At 57.6% G+C, this 22,741-nt stretch overlaps 1 protein-coding gene across 2 annotated transcripts in view; it reads left to right on the top strand.

Moving 5' to 3' along the window:
* RASA3 (RAS p21 protein activator 3) overlaps window positions 1-22,741 on the top strand; it is a 133,550-nt gene that overhangs the window by 5,223 nt on the left and 105,586 nt on the right. Inside the window, exon 1 of one of the 2 annotated variants that reach the window (XM_077974113.1) lies at window positions 2,884-3,018. The exons of the other annotated variant lie outside the window; for it this stretch is intronic. The gene's annotated coding sequence lies outside the window, so the exon portion shown is untranslated. Of the gene's footprint in view, window positions 1-2,883; window positions 3,019-22,741 lie in introns of those variants that run through there. 2 annotated transcript variants of the gene reach the window in all.

Below are 22,741 nucleotides of genomic sequence, written 5' to 3'. Positions count from 1 at the left end.
ACTGAGGTGGAGAAAGGGAGACCCACAGACTTAGCTGGGCCCAAGCGGCCCAGCTCCACGGGCTCCTGGGATCCGAGTTCTTCTTCTCCTCACCACTTAGTACTGTCCATTACTTTTTTTTTCTTTGAGACTGGGCCTCACTTTGTTGCCCAGGCTGGTCTCCAACTCCAGGACTCAAGAGATCTTCCTGCTTCCACTTCCTGAGTAGCTGGGACACAGGTGCCGCTCACCACTGTGGCTCAGTTCAGAGAGCCGTTTCTTCTCTGCGATCTTGGATTTGAATGGGGCGAATCACGGAGGGCTGGAGACGAGAGAGACTTGTTGGTGACTTTAGGGACACGAGGCAGTCAGTGTTCAGGCAGGGAAGGAAGGAAGGGGCTGCTGCTCTGTGTGGGTGGACAGTGGCCTGGGAGGCCCAAGACACAGGGTGTGCTGGGAGACTGCTTGGAGATGCCGAGGTGATCCTTTGAGCAGGGCCACAGCCACCCATCCAGCCTTCAGGCATCTTAGCAAATGGTGCCCGTCAGGTTGACTCAGCCGGGGTGCTGGACTGGTGGGCAGAGTGTGGGCCTGGAGGCAGCCCTGGGGGCGTCATCCCTGGAAGGGAATCTAGCATTGGTGGAAAACACTTTGATTTGCTTCTTTGGAGCTAATGGAAGCACATGAGGCATTTGGAACTGATGAGCAGGTGAACCCCACAGGCACAGAGTGGATTAAGAGCGTCTACCTGAGGCTGTGTCTCCCTGTGTTTGCAGGTGGTGCGTCATGTTTGAAAAGTAACGTGCGTGTGTTTAGAAAGGAGATGGACGTATTGGCTGGAAACAGCCACAGGCGAAGTGGTGGCTGCTAAGGTCTCAAAAGTGAAGGCTGCTGAGTGATGGTGGGAGGGGCTGGGTGAGGAGGAGAGCTCCTGGGGGCCCTCGGAGGAGAGGCGGACGTAGTGAACCCCCTTGGAATCAGACACCCGAGACTGCGTGCTGGCCACATTTCTTGACAATTCTTTGATTTTGGATGACCCCTAACCTCTCTCTGCCTTGGTTTCTTGGTTTGTGAAAGTAGCAACCAAGGCCTTTTTTTGCAGAGATTAATGGGAATCAGATGCACACAGGCACTTCCCTGCTCAGATCTTCATAGATGGGAGGTATTATGCCAGCAGAATTTGAAGCTATCTGCTTGTCTGTAATGAATTGGCCTTCTGTGTAAGCAAATCTATAAATTGAAAAGAGCTACACTTGGCCGGGCGCGGTGGCTCAAGCCTGTAATCCCAGCACTTTGGGAGGCCGAGACGGGCGGATCACGAGGTCAGGAGATCGAGACCATCCTGGCTAACACAGTGAAACCCCGTCTCTACTAAAAAAATACAAAAAACTAGCCGGGCGAGGTGGCGGGCGCCTGTAGTCCCAGCTACTCGGGAAGGCTGAGGCAGGAGAATGGCGTAGACCCGGGAGGCGGAGCTTGCAGTGAGCTGAGATCCGGCCACTGCACTCCAGCCTGGGCGACAGAGCGAGACTCCGTCTCCAAAAAAAAAAAAAAAAAAAAAAGAAAAGAGCTACACTTTAATACGTAGGAGGGTGTTGAGATCCGGGAGAGCTCACACTCTGGAGAGGTGGCTTCGGTTTTGGCTGTCATCTGGGAGGGGTGTCTGGGAGGGTAGCTTTGAACTTGCCCTGAAGAGAGAGTGAGGTCTCAGGAAGGGAGGGAATCACGTTGGGTTGAGCTGGTGCTAGGAGATGCACAGCCTGGCCTCTGAGGGGCACAGATCATTTGGCTGGAGGGGCCAGTGGGATGTGTGGATGGGCCTCTGGCCAATGGGTTGACAGAAGGGGCACACTAGGTCCCGTGGGGATGTGGTGTCACGCCCCGCAGGTGCTGGTACCTCTGGAGGCTGCCAGGTTGGACAGCAGTTGTGGAACTGTGGTGGGGGGTGGGGGAGGCAGCTCAGTGAGCATGTCTCGTCTTACGCAGCTGCAGGTCAGAACAGGGGTCTGTGCTCACGCAGGAAAGGAGCTGCTGTGCAACCAGAGCTTCTAGGTTTGAACCGTAAGTAAAGGCGATGAACAGACACGTCTACTGCAGCAGCACCTGTGGCCAGTGGCTGAGTGAGCAAATAGCAAACAGTAGAAGCAACGTTGAGGAGTCCGGGTGTCCCCACCAATCTCCTGTCGAACTGTCATCCCCGTTGCTGGAAGTGGGGCCTGGATCTGGGGGTGGATTGATATGAACCGCTCAGCGCCATCCCCTTGGTGCTGTTCTTGCGATAGTGAGTTCTTGCGAGATCCGGTGATTTAAAGTGTGCGGCGTACCTCGCACCTCACCCTCCTGCCCCCTCTCGCCATGTGAGACACCTGCTTCCCCTTCACGTTCTGTCATGACTGGAAGCTTCCCAAGGCCTCCCCAGAAGCAGATGCCTCCATACGTCGTGTACAGCCTACAGCACCGTGACCAATAAACCTCGCTTGTTTCGAGTTACCCAGTCTCAGGTGTTTCTTTATAGCAATGCAAGAACAGCCCAATGAGTAACAGCCAACTGAAACGGGGATTATGTCACGTGCATCCTCACGTGGGCTCTGTGACTTTCAAGGAAATATTAAGCCCAGGCCAAACCACATGACTTGCAGGAGGTTCCACGGGATAGGATTAGAAAGAAGCAAAGTGAGAGCGCCTTTGACACCACCCCCTGGAAGAACGGTAAACACAGGTCAGACGAGTGTGCGCAGATCAGGGATAAGACCCACACAGCCTGCTAACTGGATTACCTGGGGGATGGCAGGAGTGCCACGGTAGGAAGAGAGACAGGATATACAAGGCCTTCCGTAGCAGCAAGTGTATGTCGATTATACATCAATGTGCAGCTGTGTATGCGGTGGATGAATGAGAGAAGAACAAAGGCGGAGCTTAGAAATCATCCCTTCACAAACTGCAAGGACAGCGTTGGCTGTGGAGGACACCAAGGCCGAGAAAGAAAATGACTTGCCTTCATTCAAGACGGTGTGCTGTGTAGGAAAAGTGTGTTGACAGGTGAGGGACTGGTTGCGTCAGGCCGCAGCGGGCGTCCAGCAGTGACAGGCGGAATGCGGTTGTGGCTGGCCCGGGACAGGCCCCTGGCGGGTTTTGGGGCTCCAGCCTTTGTGTCTGGGAGGCTCCGGCACAGGTGAAGGGGAACTCGGGATTACGTCACCTGCGACAGATGGCTCAGGGTTTCTCTGGGTGTGAGGCGGAGTCCAAAGGGAAGAGTTACAAACGTTCGAGCTTTTCTGTAGATGTGAGTTTCAGAGTCACCGAGGTGTCTGGGAACCCCCTCCTCGGGCCTGGGTCCCCAGAAGTGAGTTTCCCTACGGGTTATTGGTCAAACGGCATCAGAGTGTTGGGAGATTTTGTTTTTTGTGGGTGTTTTATCAAAAATAGTGTTTCCTTGTTCTATGAGTGTCTGGAAATATTGGGTTGTTTCTGCACACAGGGCTGGAATCCCCAGGCTGTTGCTCTCGCCACCCTGAAATTTGGCGTTCTTAGTTTTCGTTTTCAGATAAGCTCGAATCCCACATTTGGAACAATCGCTCACATTTAAGGCTCAGTTGTGTTTCTTCCGGGGACAGTCAGTGTCCTGCTGCTATCGGAACGCAGCTGGTAACGGCTGCAGCGCTAACCTGCGTGTCCCGGGTCCGGAGAGATGCCGTGCCCGGCTCCTGGGGGCTAGGCCAGGGGGGCTGGGCCAGGAGACGGGAGCCGCCCTGGGGACAGAAACCAGCGCCTTGATGCGGAATTGATTAAGGAACAACTCCTACACCTATTCTTTCCTCTTTACATTGTTTCTGTTATGTTACCCGAATAGTTTCCAGCCTGTAAAGACTCGTCTCTCTTGGCCCTGACTGCCCATAGGATAGAATTCCAGAGGTTGGTAAGAGGTCTGAGTCTTTCCTAGACATTATGGGGATCCTTTTCCTGGCCACCAACCGGACAGATGTCTGCTCAGGACCTGCATGGGGGCCGTGGCTCCTGGCCCCGCGTGGCCCACCCCGTGGGTGCCTCCCTCGCCCCAGGATGGGCCGGAGTCCTCAGCCCCTTGCTGAGAGCCACCCTCCCTGCTGGGTGCTCATGGCGTGCCCAGGGTAGGACGGAGGATTCTCTGGGATGCCTGACAAAGCTTGGGGTGATTGTTATTGTGTCTTCCTGGAGCGTGGTTTTTGGACTTCATCGTCTCCAAGCTGCAGCCCAGGTCTGAACTGGGCGTGATCGACCCGGGCCGCTTGTTCCTGTGGAGTTGGAGCCTGTTCCCATTTCTGCGTTAGGTTTCATTCCTGGCCTTTTCCCTGCTTCGAGGAGCTGCACAGAGTAGCCGAGGGCCCTTGCGTGCACCCCTAAATCTTCTCTCTAGCCGCGTTCCTTCTGAAGGAAAAGGCTTCACTCTTCTTTCAGTTCTTTCTTGTTTTGGTTCTAAACCCTCGAGGTGCTGGAGCAGCTAGTTTGCCTTGATCTTGTCAGCTCCCGAGGACCAGCCTCAGCCCATGGCCCCTGCTGGGGCGGCCACCTCGGCGTCTGGTGGTGACCGCGCAGGACACACGTTTCCTGCCCCCCTTCTCTGAGGCTCCAGGATCAAAGTGCTGTTCCCAAGGCCACGCCGGCGGCAGGAGCACCTCCACGTCGGACGCGCACCGAAGCTGCATCCAGGGCGTGGGGACCCGGGAAGGTTGTCCTGTGGTGGACTCTGATGACCACAGCCCAGGTGCTTTTGTGGCTTGTGGAATCACTTCCCCAGAAAGGAGGCTGGGTGCTGCCGGCCCCTTTTCCTTCCTGGAGTCTTTTCTCATGCCGCATCGACTGGGCCTGCTCAGCAGGGTGGCGGCCGTCACGGCAGCCCGCGGTCCTCGCTTTGGGCAGCAGTGAGATGCAGAGGTCTGGAGTCAGGGCTGGGGCTGACCTGCCAGAGACCCCTTCCTCGCTGCGTCCCTCACGCGGGGCCGACCTGCCGGAGACCCCTTCCTCGCTGCGTCCCTCACGCGGGGCCGACCTGCCGGAGACCCCTTCCTCGCTGCGTCCCTCACGCGGGGCCGACCTGCCGGAGACCCCTTCCTCGCTGCGTCCCTCACGCGGGGCCGACCTGCCGGAGACCCCTTCCTCGCTGCGTCCCCCTCTTGGGTAACTCTGTCCCTCACTCGGAGCCGCCCCTGCCGGTGCTGGCAGACCTGGGTCGCAGCACCCCGGCTGCCCTGTGTGGAGGACCCGCTCGTTCTTCCTGAACACGGTGCCCTCTGCTTCCACGTCAGAACGTTTCCCTCCAATGGGCAGGGGCGAACCTGCCTGCACCCCCAGGCCCAGGTGCTCCCAAATGCAGAGAAAGGCCACCCAGCGGGGGAGGCACGGCTCGGGGGCAGGCCCAAGGCAGTGGAGCTGGGGGTGGTTTGGCCCCAAGCACCCCGAGCCTCTGGGCGCCTCCTTCATTCTGGCCCAGGCTGTAAGGGGGTTTCCAAGGCTGGGGTCAGACTGGTGGACACGGCTATCAGCAGAGATTCAGGAAGAGGAACTGGTTCTGGGAAAACCGTCTGTGTGCAGAGCCCAGGGGACTGGCCGTGCCGGACTCTCCTCCAGAGGTCGGGATGAGGTGCTCCAGCGGGGCTGGTTTTCCCGTGGCCTTCAGGATTCGGGCTTTTCTGGGGAATTCCAGGTCCCCTCGGGCTGTAGCTGCCAAGCCCAGCCTTCTCAGGAAGCCCTGCTGGCCGGGGTGGGGCTGACTGCCGGAGGGCCCTGGAGGCTGCAGCAGCCTGGGAACGCTCTGCCACGTTTGCCGGCTGTGCAGCCTGGAAGGGACGCCCGGCCTCCCAGATCGTCTCCCTCCCCGACAACTAACCTCCAAGACTCCGACTGCCGCGATTCTGGGATTTGTGGTCGGCCCCACAGGCTGGAATCTTCATTAGCTTAGGGGCGGTGGCTAGAGGTAGGAGCCGCTGGGCCCTGTGTGCCCCTCAGCCAGTCACCTGCAGCGACAGTGGGAGCAGGCTCCTGCCCTCGGCCCGCAGACCTGGCTCTGCCAGCCCGGCTGTGTGGAGCGAGGCAGAGGGATTCCGAGAAGCCCCTTCCCGACACAGCTGTAAACAGCCAGTGGCTCATTCACTGTACAGGGCTAGTGCGACGGGCAGTAAACCCACACGGCCATGGTGCCGCACTCAGGGACTGATCTGGCCACGCCCGCCCTCAGGGCTACAGAGGAGTGAAGGTTCGGTCTCTCCCTGGGGAAGCCGAAGGTCAAACTTCGAGCTGTGCCTGACAGGCAGAGGTTCAGGCTGAGGGAGGAGTCCGCATCCTTATGTTCCTAGAGGTCTCCTCTTGTTGTGACATGCTTGCACACACGCAGACACGCACACGCAATGCTGCACGCATGTGCATGCACACGGATGCACACTCATGACCCTGGGACAGCTTGGGGCAGGTTGCATGGCTTGATGTGCAGTGTTGGGTGGAAGTAAGGGGGGCTCCGGTGGGCTCCTGCGGGCTTTTCCTTTAGCCAAGATCCGTGGCAGAAGAAACGGGCCAACCTGTGCTGAGTAGGATGCGTGGAGTTTAAAACTTCTCCAGCAGGTCTTAGTTGTTTTTATTCCACTCTACGTGGCTGAGGCTGGCGACACTCTCCAGACAGCCCTGTGGCTCTCAGGGGCCTGGTCCCAGGAGGCTCAGCGGGATGCGTTTGGGGCACCAGGTTCTCAGTGCCCCGCGGGTGGCCGCCTGCTGCTGGCTGCAGTGCTGGGATGCACCTGCCTTTCTACTTTCCACAACTTGAGGTCTTTTCTGGCAACTGCTGGGTGATTTTCTCATATTTTGTATAAGAAACGTTTTGTTTTTAGGCCCACAACTTATTCTTTTTCCTAATAGCTTTTCCCCCTGCTTGTCACTGACCTGTTCTCTCAGGTGGCTACGTGTTGCAGGGGAGTCCCCGATCTTTGGACTGTTCCAGAGCCCAAGACTAGCTCGGCTGTGCCACTCAGGGAAACACGCTGGAATTCAAATGAGACAGATGTTATTCTGGGAATAAACTTGATCCTCTTAGGTCTGTGTGAGAAGAAAACGGTGGACAAACATTGGTGCTTGAGCTGTGATTAGTAAGAAATTGCTGGTGTTCCTCCTCACGTGTGCCTGGTGATAGGAAGTCAGAAGAAGAGAGTGTTTGATCACTTATCGATCAGTAGGTTCTGATAATGAAAAGTCTGCCCGTGTTATCTGTGGGGCAGGGCCTCACGAATTTCTCTGTGGGGATTGTTCTCCACCAGGGCTCGTTGTCCAGACCCGTCGAACGGCACCAACGCCTGGCTGGAGAGAGGAGGGGGCCCGGCCGCTGTGGCGCTGCTGGTTCTCTCGCTGTTGCTGGGGGATCCTGAGCCATCGCCCCTCAGGGGCGTGAGCAATGATGTCTCCAGGACCTCCATACGGCTTCCTGAATTCCCCAGCTGGTCCCATCCGTCTGGAATCAGTGGCATTCCTTTCTCTCTTCATCATTTCCTGCTCCATTCAGCACTCCTCGAGTGTTTAGAGAAAGGGTTTCTCAGCATTTGGACCCAAGAATGTGTTTATGGAAATCCTGAGTGAAAATAAAAGACTGTGGAAAGAAAAAAACACTTTTCACTACATTTTTGCTAAGTGCCTTTGTTTTTAAGTTTATTTTGTTTTATGAAGTGTATTTCTATGTTTTCTTTAGGGAAGCCCTGTCTCCTTTCCATGTGCCCTCCCAGGCCCAGGAAAAGAGCCGGGGTGGGTGGGTCAGGAGGAAAGCGGAGGGTGGAGAGGGAAGGGCAGGCAGCCAATGTCATCTCCAAATAAAAACGCTTTGATTTCTTTCCACCAGATCATGATTCATTGTCACGGGTGACCATTTAGTTCTGTGCTCCCCTGGTTTCCTTCTGGGGGAGCCCACGGTGGCGTCCACACCCCTGTCGCTGCTCACACCCAAGGCTTCCCTCTGGGCAGCTGCGCTGGAACCAGCGGGTTCTATGAACTCAAGAATGCTGGTGTTTTTCAGGCAGGATACAGCTGCTGACTTTCAGCGGAGAAGGCCATGCAGTGGGCTAGCCTGGTCTGGTTAATAATTCATCGTAGATTTGTGGATGGTCACACTGAGTGTGCAGAGCTCGAAAGCTGCCACTCGCTTAGAAGCTAGTCCAGATTTTAGTATGCCTATGGCTTAAAAGTGGTGGTGACATTGCTTTTCAAATAAAATATTTCAGAAATATTTGGGACTTTTCTATGCACCTGATTAGAAAATTGTGAGGCTTGTAAAAATGTGCTGTGCATTCTTAACTGGCGTGTTTATTAGGATTTGGGGCTAGAGTTGGGATGTGGTGGGGTCAGTGTGAGATGGATGACTTTTTGAGGTCACCCACCAAAAGGCAACAATGGCAAGGCAAAAGCTTTTAGTTTTACTTGATGTGTTAATTACAAATGTTAGTTAAAGTTATTTTTCAGACGCTTCCCCACCCACTAAAACGTCCTCCCACAGGCACTTGTCTGGGGGTCTGAATCACACAGGCGGGGGTGGACCTGAGTTTCCCCGCTGGGTTCCCGGGAGGCAGCCACAGCCGTCGGGAGCCATGAACTGGGGCTGTCCCAGGATGTAAGGGAAATGTTGGCTGTGCCTTCCAAGTTGTTATAGAGTAAGGGATAAATAAGGCAAACCCATCAACGTGGTCACGTATTTATGAGAATCATAATGAGAATTTTCAGCCTCCTTGGAGAGGTGAGCTACCATGTGCTCGGGAAGATTGAGCTCCTGCGCACTCAAGGGACAGACACTTGGTGTGCACATGTGCGCACGGCGACATCCATATGTGCACACAGGAGAGTGTGCATGCACCCCTCACACACCTGCGCCCCTCACACGCGTGCGCCCCTCACACGCGTGCGCCCCTCACACGCGTGCGCCCCTCACACGCGTGCGCCCCTCACACACACGTGCGCCCCTCACGCACGTGCCCCTTACACACACGCACCCCTCACACACGTGGGCCCCTCACACGCGTGCGCCCCTCACACACACGTGCGCCCCTCACGCACGTGCCCCTTACACACACGCACCCCTCATGCACGTGCGCCCCTCACACGCGTGCGCCCCTCACACACACGTGCGCCCCTCACGCACGTGCCCCTTACACACACGCACCCCTCACACACGTGCGCCCCTCACACGCGTGTGCCCCTCACACACACGTGCGCCCCTCACGCACGTGCCCCTTACACACACGCACCCCTCATGCACGTGCGCCCCTCTCACACACACATGCGCCCCTCACACACACGTGCGCCCCTCACACACGCGTGCGCCCCTCACACACGTGCGCCCCTCACACACGCGTGCGCCCCTCACACACGTGCGCCCCTCACACACGTGCGCCCCTCACACACACGTGCGCCCCTCACACACGCGTGCGCCCCTCACAAATATGTACCCCTCACACATGTGCTCACCCACAGACATGCATACAGGAGCATTGCACGCGCCCCCACACACGTGCTCACCCACGCTGATGCAGAGGATTCTCCAAATCTACAGGCTCCACGTGAATAGTGGAAACTGTATATGCAGAGTTAAGTTTTCATTAGCAAAGTTATTAGGCTGCCATTAAATAACGTTTTTCAAATAACTGTATTTAAAGTGGTAAAAGCACTTTTATCATTATAACTAAATTAAGCATTAATTCAGTAGCGTTTTGGCTCTTCTAAGGGTTCATCTGCCGTAAGGTGCAGTTTTTCCCTCACATTTTAACGGCTCTGACGGGCGCCGCTCAGTCGCCAGCTTCCCCTTTCCCAGTGGCTTGGAACAGCGTCTGTCCTACGCTGGAGGCTTCCGGATTCCTCGGAATGTGGCCTGTTTATGGAAAAGCATTAATAGGGATGGGTAGAGATGGGGGTCTCCAGGTTGATACAGAGGACAGTATTTCTATTTTGTGTGAGTGTGTTTCAGAGTTACACATCACCTCAGATAAAACAGGGCCCTTTAGACCGACGGCAGGCCTGGCCCAAGGGGAGGGGTGTCTGTGACGACCTTCCCAAGGCCAAAAGCTTCAGGACCAGCAGGATTCCTCCAGAGAATGTTTTTTGGAAGAGCGTTAGCTGCGCGTTGCCAGGCCGACTGAGAGGGCACAGGCCTGCAGGGCACCCGCGGTTCCGCCCCTGCGCTGCTGCCAGGCTCTGGCTGTGTGACCTGTCGCCCTCCAGGCCTCAACATCCACACTCATGTCAGCAGGGTGATGACAACTTCCCAGGGATCCCCGAACGTCACCTGCCTCGACGTCACCTGCAGGCAGCCTCTGGGCCCGTGTCCCATTCACAGAGCGTCTGGGTTTTCTCTTTAAGCATGCTGGTTATGACAGAAGGTAAAATATTAACCAAGAAGAATAATCTCACATTTAACTATAGCTTCACCCAAACACATACATCTGTAGCAACGTAATGATAGGAGACTGAGAGGGCCTGGGGCTCCTCATTCCAGGCTGTGCTTTTCCCTTGAGAAGCAACAGAGGTAGGAGACCGCGGCTGTTCTGACCTCTGGACTGGTTAGAGAGCGTTTGTCGAGTTAAAACATACGTAGGAGGCTGTGTGTTCTGGGAGGAGCCAGCAAATCGGCAGGCGACAGCGCGGGGGACACGCGGCCTGCAGAGGGTGTGGGAACAGCCACCTGCTTCGAGGCCTGTGCTCCGCCCCCGACGGCTTTATCTCTAGAGCTTGAGTCTCTTGTGACAGGAAGTGAGTACGAACAAATCAGTTAACCATTCTGTAAACTGGGAAGTTGTCTTGTGACCAGCGTTCATGCAGGCAGGTGCCTCCCCCACGTGCCCGACACTAACTCAAGCCTTGTGTTTTGTGGGCCATGTGGCCTCGCCCGGGACGAGGGTGGGTGTGACTGTCCAGCCTCCATGTCACCAAGGTGGCATGTTCATTTGTTGAGCTCACATCCTCAGCAGCTGTCCCAGCCGGGAGACGCTCGGGAAAACTGCTACCGCACAGCGGCACAGGGCCGTAAACATGTCACCACTGGACATAACGGAAGCTGCCGATGACACCACACGCGAAGCCTCCCGTGGGTTCCAAGTATTTGTACACGGCCAGACCGGGCCCTGTGCCTCGTTCAGCGGCCTCTCTGTGGAAATCTCCTTCTGCTGCCAGGACCTGCAGCAGCCCACAACTGGGGATGGGGCTGGGGATGCTTTCACCCACGGCCAGGGGTTGTGCCCGGGAATCTTCCAGCTTAGCACCCCCCATTGTCCCCAGAGCTGGGAGCTGTGGGTCTTTCCACTGTTGGTCACGGCTCTGCCCTATCCTTGCACATGAGAGTGAGTGGCTGAAAAATCAATGCCAAGTAAGCTTTGGAGGGAGCGTGTTTAACCTGCCCTCGGGTTTACACTGAAACCCTGCCCACATTTTATTAAGGGATACTCATAAACAAAGGTCGGCGAAGAATGAAGAAAAACAAGTTGCTTTTATGAGTCAATTAAATACATAATAGTGCTCAACTCATTTTGGCCTGTGTGGTTTACAGACCAGATAAGAATATGCTGTTATTTATTTAAGGTAAAATGAGGGTCTGGGCCCATTTTGCACCATTTAGCAAGTGAATGGGTAGCTTGTGTGGTCAGACCTCACTGTGACTGACAGAGCTAGGAAATGTGCAAGGAGCATTTGCTGATTAATTCGCCGCCCTGCATCCGTCTGTGTCCCCGTTCCTTCACCCCACTGCGTGCCAGGCCGAGATATCCCAGAGAATGTTTCCAGAGGAGGTCTGGACTCAAGTCTAATAAAGGAAACCCCAGGAAATCCAGAACAGAAGGTTAGCCTGTGACAGGAGGAAATTTGTTTCACACTCCACAGCTGAATTTGCGGTTGCCTTTCTATGTCACATGGGCTGTGCTGAGGATAGGGCAGGTCTCTCTCCCCTGCGTGGACATCGCAGACACTCGCCATGGTGGGTTGGATCGATGGACGTGGTGTGAGCTGTGCAGGCATTGCAGACACTACAGACATCGTAGACACTACAGACATTGTAGACGCTCGCCGTCGTGGGTGGATTGATGGACGTGGCGTGAACTGCATGAACATCGTAGTCACTACAGACATCACAGACACTTGCTGTGGTGGGTGGATTGATGGACACGGTGTTAGCTGTACAGACATCGCAGGCGACACTCGCCATGGTGGGTGGATCGATGGATGCGGTGTGAGCTGTAGGGACATCACTCACTGTGGCGGGTGGATTGATGGACGTGATGTGAGCCAGTCTCTGATGCCAACTGTTTTACATTCCTGGGTGGCATTTGTCCCCTCTGGTTTTCTTCATTGGCATCTTTCTCTTTTTTTAAGAAGTTCGTCAGAAGCAACGTGGTCCTTCCCAGTGAACCTAGCAGAGGTCTGTTGACATTTTAGATACGTTTCTCCAGTTCTCCTTCCCAGTGGACACAGCAGAGGTCTGTTGACATTTTAGATACGTTTCTCCAGTTCTCCTTCCGTTCCTCGCCAGCCATCGTGTGCTGTGCTGAGCCCAAGCCACAGGTGTGTTTGCCGAGTGCTGGGCCCTGTCGGGAGGAGCCGTCTGAGGTCCCTGGTCTCCATGGAAGGAGGTGCCCTGTGGGAGACGACGTGCCAGGAGGAGGCTGGTGTGGCCCCGCAGACAAACTTACATTCGGAGAAGCCTCATCTGGGGAAGCAGCCCAGGAGGGGCAGCAGCCGTGGGGCCCTGGAGTTGGCTGTGGCTTATGGCCGAGCACCCCTCAGGATCATCCCAGCCTTCCAGCTCCTGCCCCAAAGTCAGAAAAGGCTTCCCGTGCACGGCAGGGCCTCCGCTGTGCTCTGGAGTCCTGGTTGGCCTCGGCTGGGATGGGCCCGGCCCTTCTTTGAGGCCCAAGGGCCTTAGTGCCTCCCAGCCCCACCCTCCAGCCCTCCTTGAGCTAAGCACCTTCCCAGCCTCCTGCTGTCCTCTGGTTCACTCCCTGAATGGGGAGTGTTGCTTTTTTGCTGAGGATTCTCTTGGAAACCCTTTGAACTGAGAGATGGACCCACAGTGGTGCCTCTGCCTCGGATGTTGGTGTCCCCTGTGGCCCCGTGGGGAGTGGACGCTGGCAGTCGGGGCACCTTGGCTGTGGGAAAGGAGGACCACGCTGGCCACAGAGTGTGTGGGACCAGGGGCAAGCAGGGCGAGCTGGCACACCCCCACCCCCTTCTCCAGTTACCAACCCCTAACCTGGGGCTCGCCAAGCGGGGTCCCCGTAGCTGCGGCACCAGCATCCCGGGGCACGTGTGTGAAGTGCTCGTGGCAGGCCCCACCCCAGACCTCCAGAGCTGGGACTGGCGATCTCTTTCCACAGGGCCTGCAGAGTTCCCGTCCGGCTGAAATCTGAGACCCCTGGTCTACAGAGCGCGATTCTGTCTTCCTGCCGAGTGTCAGGAGCAGACCAGCCTCCCGAACAGTCACCTGCAGAGCTTCCGCTCCTTCAGGGAGGGCCCTGACGTTCTCACGCTGGAAATCCTCCACCTGGCCAGGTTCCGGCTGCCCTGGACCCCCTGGATGACTCCGGGATTGAGGAGCAGACGCAGGGCTGCCTGGAGCTGGCCTCACCCTGGTGCCCTGCTCATGCCGTTTTTTGGTGACACCCACTCACAGTAGCCCGGCTGAAGGTTTTGTTCTCCTTCTCTTTGTTTGCTCTCACTAAATCCATCTGATTAAAAATTAGCCTGGTGTGCCCTTGCCCCAGGTGCTGGAGGGGGTGCTGGGGGCCGCCGTTTCCAGGGAAAGGGAGAGACAGTGTCACTTACGGGACCGCACAAGGGTGAATGTGCCTTTTGCTTTTGTCTCTTCCGCTGCAGCTCCCACCCTCGCCTGTTCCTTGGAATTAGGCAGGACAGAGTCTGTGCCTCCTTCACCGGCATAAACAGAAGCTATTTCAGTTGATGGACCCCAACCCCAACCAAGGCACAGGATCCGATGAGCCTCTGGAAGCACCGTTTTTGCTCAGATAGCAGCCCGGGGTGTCCTAATTCCTGAGCAGAGGTAGAGGTTTGACACACTCTGCTTTACGCGTGAGGTTTTCTGAACCGCTTACGTAGCTAGAGGCTGTTCTGGAGAAGCCGAGATGGTCGTGGACATAGCTGCAAATACCAAGGCTGTCGGTGGACGTGGAGAGGTTGGGCTCTGTGTGACGCAGGAAGTGACGTTTCCCTCCTTAGAGGCTCAGCCCGTTAGAACTCAGCCTGCGTCTGGTGTGTGGCTCAGCCCGTTAGAACTCAGCCTGCGGCTGGTGTGTGGCTCAGCCCGTTAGAACTCAGCCTGCGGCTGGTGTGTGGCTCAGCCCGTTAGAACTCAGCCTGCGGCTGGTGTGTGGCTCAGCCCGTTAGAACTCAGCCTGCGGCTGGTTTGTGCCGTTCCATGTTGCAGTTTTAGTTTTTTTTTTTTACATTGAGCAGTCCTGGATTATGACAGGTTTTTTTTACATTGAGCAGTCCTGGATTAGGACAGGTGTCTGGTGATGTCTTTCCCGACCGGAGTGTGGCTCAGCCCCCGGCCAGGGCCTCACTCTGCTGCCCCCGACCTGGGACACCGTGGCTCTGTCAGGAGGATTCTCACTGTCCAAACAAGCACAGTCTGTGGTGTCAAACCTGCCGGTGTCTGGATGGGTGTGTTCTGGGGCTGTGAGGCTCCGGTCTGGGCCATGGGGACGCGGGAGGCTGAGCGGGTGAAGGCAGCTGTGACGTGTGTGTCACGCCCTGTGCGGGTGCCAGGAGGGGGCTGTCGGTCCTCACAGCAACCGGGAGAGGGAAGCTTGTTGTGTTTGTCTTGCTGATGAGGAAACGGCTCTGGGAGGGAAGTGCTTTGCCAGGCTCATGCTGGGCCACAGCTGCCTGCTGCTTTCCTGAGAAGCTGTGCAAGGAAGGTGGAGGCCGAGTGTGCGGACCCTGTCTTGTGTAGGGCCAGGGGTCACGCAGCTGTGCAGGGAAGCGGCCACAGGCACGGTGCTGTCCAGTGAGCGGGATTGTGTCCATTTCACCTGATTTCAGATTTGAGTTGAACGTAATGTTTGCATGCATGGGATGTTATCCTTTTGATGATTTTTTAATTACTTAAAATCTACCTTGCGGGCGTTACAGCATAGGGTTTGGTCGGGCCCGGGTCTGTCTCTGCCTGGTCCTGGCAGCCAGGTACCCCATGGACCCAGAGTGGGGATCCAGGTTCCAGGCCCTCCTGGGCACTGCTGAATTCTGTCCCACTGACTTTGATGTTTTATGTTTTATTCTGAGCATTTCTGTTTCTGTTGATTCACTATTTTTTTCTGGTTATAGAAGGAATAATTTTTCTTTTATCAACCACCCAGGCTGCAGCCACGTGTGACTGGTCAGGTTCTGTGACAGGGAGAGGGCCTGGCCCGGAGGTCGGCGTCTCACAGCTCTCACTGGACTCCGCAGACACTCGTTGCCCTGAGGGTGCGGCTGTGGCGGCGTCTGTGGGTGGCTGAGGAGACGGGACGTTCACCGTTCACCAGGCAGTTGCGCCTCAAGGGTGTTCTGGGGGCTGCCTCGTGTCCCAGAGCTAGACCCACACGATGCTGAGCCTCGTGCCACTGCAAGACCACCCCCGGTCAAAGAGACCAGTCCCCTGCCCCGTGGCCCTGCACCAGCCCCGCCTCTGGTCTCTTTGGAAGCGACAGCGGGAGGAGGCTGCTCGCGGCATCTGGAGGCTCGAGGGCCCGGTCTCCGGGTGGCCACAGCCGTGGTGCAGCGGAAAGAGGAAGCGCTTAAGTCAGAGAGTCCTGGGCTCCAGTTTTGCCTTGACGTTTACGTGGCTTTAAGAGAAAACAGCTCAGCCGCGCTTTTCTCCTCTCCGAAGCTCTTGTAGCTGATCTGTGTGGAGGACTAGCGAGGACCGTGTCCACCTCCGCAGCCCACTGTGTGGAGGATTAGCGAGGACCCCGTGTCCACCTCCGCAGCCCACCGTGTGGAGGATTAGGGAGGACCCCGTGTCCACCTCCGCAGCCCACCGTGTGGAGGATTAGCGAGGACCCCGTGTCCACCTCCGCAGCCCACCGTGTGGAGGATTAGCGAGGACCGTGTCCACCTCCGCAGCCCACCAGCGGTGCAGAGTGTCGGGGTCGGTGTTTTTCTCACTTTCTTTTCAAGCTGTCGTTGGCTTGGGATTTTGTAAAAGGCAGCTGGGGTGTGGATTGGAGTGGAGCTCTAAGATGCTTGAGGCAAGAGGAGACCGTGAACAGGTCTGAGGCTTTGGACTGGGGACCACGCAGAGCAAACTAGCTGAGTTCGAGAAAGGCCTCAGTGCCTTGAAAGGCACCTGCTGTTTACACTTTTCTCAAGGCAGAGGCTTCACACGGTTGCTGTTCTACACAAGTGCCAAGCAAGGCCCTGGTGCGAGAGGCGTGGACGGAAAATGGAGCCTGAACGTCCTGTGACCGTCACGAAGCCGGTCGTGGTCGGCGGCCCGTGTGTGTCTGTCGGGCCAGGGCCCTGCTGCCTGCCCTCTGGCTTCAGGAATCCAGCTGGGGAGAAATGCTCGCTCTGAGTAGCCCTGGGCTTTTGACCCAGCTTGAGGTTGTAAACAGGCGGAGGGGGCTGAGTGCAGAGGCTTTGCTGTGACAGAGACCTGGGCCTGCCCTGGCGCCGTCCGCCCGGAGCCCACCACAGCCTCGCCCTCCGTCACCTGCCTGTCGCCGCCCGCCCGGAGCCCACCACAGCCTCGCCCTCCGTCACCTGCCGCCGCCCGCCCGGAGCCCACCACAGCCTCGCCCTCCGTCACCTGCCGCCGCCCGCCCGGAGCCCACCACAGCCTCGCCCTCCGTCACCTGCGTGCTGCACGCGGCAGACTGAACTGCAGGACGCCTGTGTTGCCGCCAGTTCTGCTGTTTAGGAAAAACTCTCTGTGCTAAGTTGGATCTTCCTTGTGACTGATTCAGAGGAGCCACATTGTTACGGAAGAACTGGGAACCAGACACAGGGTTCAGAGTGTCCTCGAGGTATCAGAAGAACTGCTGGAGAGCAGGCCGAGGGCTGTGTGATTGCCACACCCTCCGTGGGGCCCCGCTCTCGAGTTAGGCTGTGCCCAGCAGCCCAGTGACTCAGAAGGTGTGCACACGAGGTGTGAATTCCACCTTGCTCCAGCACCAAGAAAATAGCACTGTGGGCCGGGCGCGGTGGCTCAAGCCTGTAATCCCAGCACTTTGGGAGGCCGAGACGGGCGGATCACGAGGTCAGGAGATCGAGACCATCCTGGCTAACACGGTGAAACCCCGTCTCTACTAAAAAATACAAAAAATTAGCCGGGCGAGGTGGCGGGCGCCTGTATTCCCAGCTACTCGGGAGGCTGAGGCAGGAGAATGGCGTAAACCCGGGAGGCGGAGCTTGCAGTGAGCTGAGATCGCGCCACCGCACTCCAGCCTGGGCGACAGAGCGAGACTCCGTCTCAAAAAAAAAAAAAAAAAGAAAATAGCACCACGAGGATGGGATGTGGATGATGGACACGGGGTGACGGACAGGGGATGACAGACGCAGGGTGACGGACGCGGGGTGACGGGCAGGGGATGACAGACACCGGATGATGGATGGGGGATGACGGAGGATGATGGGTTGTGGGATGACGGACGCGGGGTGATGGACGGGGGATGACGGAGGATGACGGACGCGGGAGGATGACGGACGTGGGATGATGACGGAGGATGATGGGTTGTGGGATGACGGATGCGGGGTGATGGATGCAGGGTGATGGACGCGGGGTGATGGACGTGGGGTGATGGATGGGGGATGACGGAGGATGATGGGTTGTGGGGTGACGGACGTGGGGTGATGGATGGGGGATGACGGAGGATGATGGGTTGTGGGGTGATGGACGCGGGGTGATGGACGCGGGGTGATGGGCGCAGGGTGATGGACGTGGGGTGATGGACGGGGGATGACGGAGGATGATGGGTTGTGGGATGACAGGACTTCTCAGCGCTGGTTGCTCGTGCCTGGGGGTGGGAATGAGTGGGAAGAAGAAAGGCTCGGAGAGGTCCTTATCCAGTGGCCAGGAGCGGGGCTCAGGTTTTTCGTACAGTGTTCAGGGAATCCCACAGAACTCCTGGGGACGGCAGGGCCACCCTCACCGTGCCGGCGGGGAAGCAGGCGTGGAGAGGCTCAGCCTCTGAGGCAGCCGTGGGGAGTGGCACTCGGGCTGGCTCAGGTCCCGGGCCAGGCGAACTGATCCGTGTCAGCCTCTGGTTCTGAAACACTGAGCCTGGCTCCATTCTGAAAAGTGCAGCAGTAATTTGAGCCTTGTTCTGAATGGCCCCGCTGATTCATCCTGCTTTTGCAAGGACAGTGGCCTCTGCTTCCTCTGATCCTGGCAGCCTGGAACTTCCTTAGGGGACTGGGCGTGTGGATAGCCATCGTGGGGGACGTTCTTTAAACTGGGGAGGGGGCTCCCCTAGACACAGTCGCTTCTAACAGGAACCTTCTAGAGCCTCACCCAGAGCAGAGTGGACACCGGCAGCAGCCCGGGTTCTGGGAAGCCCCGGCCGCCTGCCTGGGTCATCAGGGATGGGCCAGCCCCCAACCCTTGGGTAGGAAGACCCAGGCCTCAGACAGGACAGGCACCGGGGTGAGCAGACGGCTTCCCCTGCAGGAGGAGATGCAGCCGTTCAGAAGCAGACCTCCAGCGTGGGGAAATCAGACCCATGGTGTTAGGGTACACGAAGGCCGGACACACAGGCCTGTCCCCTGCGAGGACCAGGACACGAAGTTGGAACACACAGGACACGTCCCTCGCAATGGTCAGGACAAAGGCAGGACACACAGGCCACGTCCCCCACAAGGGTCAGGACAAGGGCAGGACACAAGGCCACGTCCCCTGCGAGGGTCAGGACAAGGGCAGGACACAAGGCCACGTTCCCTGTGAAGACCAGGACACGAATGCAGGACACACAGGCCACGTCTGCTGTGAAGACCAGGACACGAATGCGGGACACACAGGCCACGTCCCCTGTGAAGACCAGGACACGAATGCGGGACACACAGGCCACGTCCCCTGTGAAGACCAGGACACGAATGCGGGACACACAGGCCACGTCCCCTGCGAGGACCAGGACACGAATGCGGGACACACAGGCCACGTCTGCTGTGAAGACCAGGACACGAATGCGGGACACACAGGCCACGTCCCCTGTGAAGACCAGGACACGAATGCGGGACACACAGGTCGCGTCCCCTGTGAGGGTCAGGGTGCCCTGGGTCAAGGCTGGAGCCTGAACGCTGTCCGCAGACCGTGGCTGGATGGAGACCGCCATGTTGAAATGCTGTGCATCTGCTCCAGGTGTGGCCGTGTGGTGCAGAGAGGAGGTGTGGGCGTGCACACCGAGCCGTCCTCGTCCTCGCAGCTGCGGCTCTGGGCGGGGCTGACTGAGGGAGGGAACAAAGTTAACTTTTTCTACCTGGAGACTTCACTGGCTAGAATGAATATCTATTTCTTTGTAATTAAGGACATCTTGAAATACAGAAAAATAGTTTCCTTGTAAGGCTTTTAATTTTAAACACACGCAGAGCTTTCTGGAAGGGACGCTGTGTGTAGTTTGGTTTCTGTGGGTCGTGTGCCTTCCATGTGCCTGGAGGATGGACAGATGGTTTTGTAATGTGTGTCGTAGTTTGCACCCAGCTGGTTCAGGTGTTAAACTAAGAGCAATTAATAAAGCAAAGCAATGGTGGTCAGTTCAGACGGAGCCCAAGGCCCTCCCCACGCAGGGGACTTATGCTCTGGAGTGGGCAGCGTGGTCTAAGTGGGACTTGTGTGTGAATTTCTACACCTACGCTAAGTAGAATGGGCATTTATTTGCAAAGCTCTGAATTACATTTTGTTTTTTATTTTATGTTTAAACTTAATTAGGACAAATTGCCATTATTGTTACATGTAATGAGTTGACTCTGTCAATATTTAATATAAACGAAGGAAATGTTGGCAAAAGAGAAATTAGACCTCACATTTTTATTTATAATAATCTCAAATGCTGTTACATTTGTAAGCATTTTTGTTGCTTTATAGATGTTTTAATTTTAAGCTTTCAAGCATGAGAAGTTGTCCCCACTGAAAGCCTAGCACGCCAACGTCTTTCTTTCAGTTTCTCTCCATTCTTATTTTGCCTCGTGGAGATACGGTGTGCGCACACATGTTCGATCTTAAGCACGCATCTGTAAACGCACCCAGGAAACGTTACACCCGTACGTTTCTACGTATTATTGAAAGTTCATCGGAAAAGACACCAGAGGTCGTGTGCTGCTCTGTGACGCGCCCATCAGAGGCTGTGACGCGCCCATCAGAGGCTGTGACCCATCCAGAGGTTTCCGTGCGCCGCTCTGTGATCCCAAAACCCGGTCGTCCTCCTCCTCCCACCCAGTGCCTGCGACTTCCCGCCGTGGCCCCGCTGGAACGGCAGCTCTGCAGGGTCTTCGCCTGGCCGGGGTGGGTGCGAGGCGCTCTGTGTCAGAGTCTCGCGCTGCGGAATGCCTGTTTCCTTTTCCCCACGCTGATTCCTGCCACTGTGTAGCTTACCATAGTAGTTTTACAGCTAGCTGACTTCCTTGGGCCACTGGAATACTGATTTGTTCTCATGTCCTCTTAAAAATATTTTTCAAAGATGGAGAAGGCGTTGTAAATATGCCGTCATGGTCAGGTGTCGGGGAGGACGGACGGGCTGCGCAGAGCCTGCTCTGGTTTCTGTCATTTCCTGAACGCTGTGGGTCTGGTGCAGACACCAGTGCCTCCCATCCAGCCTCAGGCTGGGTGAAGTGAGGTGGAGGGAGCATCTGTTTGGTCAGTGCTGGCCCTGGACGTGCCTGTGGCCTTGTCGGGCAGGAGGCAGGCGAGGAGCTTCGATGCCCGGCGGTCCCTGTCCCTGTGCTGGAAGAGGGGGGCTGCCGGAGCTGCTCCTCCTTGGCTGAGGGCCTCCTGAGCCCTTTTCCCATGGGCGTCCCCTCCCAAAGCCGGGCTCCTCATAAATTTGGGGGTACAGAGCTCTGCGGCACTCCTTGGTGGAGTTGCCTCTGGAGAGCTCAGCTGTGGCTGTGAACCCGCCTACGCTTGCTGGTCACACGGCTGCCCAGTAAGCACCCCTTGGTGCAGGGTCCATGGCGCCTGGCATCTCAGAGGGTTGGCAGCTGCTGGGGATGAGGCTGGAGCCCAAGGATGGAGTGGGGCCTTGTGTGGGGGTCGTCCTCCCAGTCCCGGCCGTGCCCTCCACCCGGGAGAGCCCCATCTGCCGTTCTGAAGTGATGGCTTGGCCCTGGAGAACCTGCCCTGGCTGGGGGCCAGGCACGCACTCCATCTCCAGGGGATTCTGGGGCTTGGGGAGGTCAGAGTCTGTTGGAGGAGGGTGAGCCAATTGGCCAAAGGGTGTTTATGGCCCAAGGTGGAGGTTGGGCTGGTGGGGAGAGAGGAGGGGACGAGGGCCTGGGGGCCACCCTTCCTGTGAGGGCTGCTCCCCGGTGTTGGCGACGCTCAGGTGAGCGTGTGTGGGGAGGGGAGGGGGTGAGCATGTGTGGGCTGGGGAGGGGGTGAGCGTGTGTGGGCTGGGGAGGGGGTGGGCATGTGTGGGGAGGGGAAGGGTAAGCGTGTGTGGGGAGGGGAGGGGTGAGCATGTGTGGGGAGGGCAGGGGTGAGGGTGTGTGGGCTGGGGAGGGGTGAGCGTGTGTGGGGAGGGCAGGGGTGAGCGTGTGTGGGGAGGGCAGGGGTGAGCGTGTGTGGGGAGGGGAGGGGTGAGTGTGTGTGGGGTGGGCAGGGGTGAGGGTGTGTGGACTCGGGAGGGGAGGGTGAGCGTGTGTGGGGAAGGGAGGGGTGAGCGTGTGTGGGGAGGGCAGGGGTGAGTGTGTGTGGGGAGGGCAGGGGTGAGGGTGTGTGGACTCGGGAGGGGAGGGTGAGCGTATGTGGGGAAGGGAGGGGTGAGTGTGTGGGTGGAGGGGAGGGGTGAGCGTGTGTGGGGAGGGGAGGGGTGAGCGTGTGTGGAGAGGGCAGGGGTGAGGGTGTGTGGGGAGGGCAGGGGTGAGCGTGTGTGGGGAGGGGAGGGGTGAGCGTGTGTGGGGAGGGCAGGGGTGAGCGTGTGTGGGGAGGGGTGAGTGTGTGTGGGGAGGGCAGGGGTGAGGGTGTGTGGGGAGGAGAGGGGTGAGCGTGTGTGGGGAGGGGAGGGGAGGGGTGGGCATGTGTGGGGAGGGCAGGGGTGAGGGTGTGTGGACTCGGGAGGGGAGGGGTGAGCGTGTGTGGGGAGGGGAGGGGTGAGCGTGTGTGGGGAGGGGAGGGGTGAGGGTGTGGGAAGGGGAGGGATGAGGGTTTGTGGGCTGGGGAGGGGTGAGCATGTGTGGGGAGGGCAGGGGTGAGGGTGTGTGGGCTGGGCAGGGGTGAGCGTGTGTGGAGAGGGCAGGGGTGAGCGTGTGTGGGGAGGGCAGGGGTGAGTGTGTGTGGGGAGGGGAGGGGTGAGGGTGTGTGGGGAGGAGAGGGGTGAGCGTGTGTGGGGAGGGGAGGGGTGAGCGTGTGTGGGGAGGGCAGGGGTGAGCGTGTGTGGGGAGGGGAGGGGTGAGGGTGTGTGGGGAGGGGAGGGATGAGGGTGCGTGGGCTGGGGAGGGGTGAGTGTGTGTGGGGAGGGGAGGGTGGGGGTGTGTGGACTCGGGAGGGGAGGGTGAGCGTGTGTGGGGAAGGGAGGGGTGAGTGTGTGTGGGGAGGGGAGGGGTGAGCATGTGTGGGGAGGGCAGGGGTGAG

Source organism: Macaca mulatta, chromosome 17 (assembly GCF_049350105.2).
Source record: "Macaca mulatta isolate MMU2019108-1 chromosome 17, T2T-MMU8v2.0, whole genome shotgun sequence".
Taxonomy (NCBI): Eukaryota; Metazoa; Chordata; class Mammalia; order Primates; family Cercopithecidae; genus Macaca; species Macaca mulatta.
The sequence above is the reverse complement of the archived record's forward strand: the minus strand, read 5'-3'. Positions and strand labels throughout refer to the sequence as shown.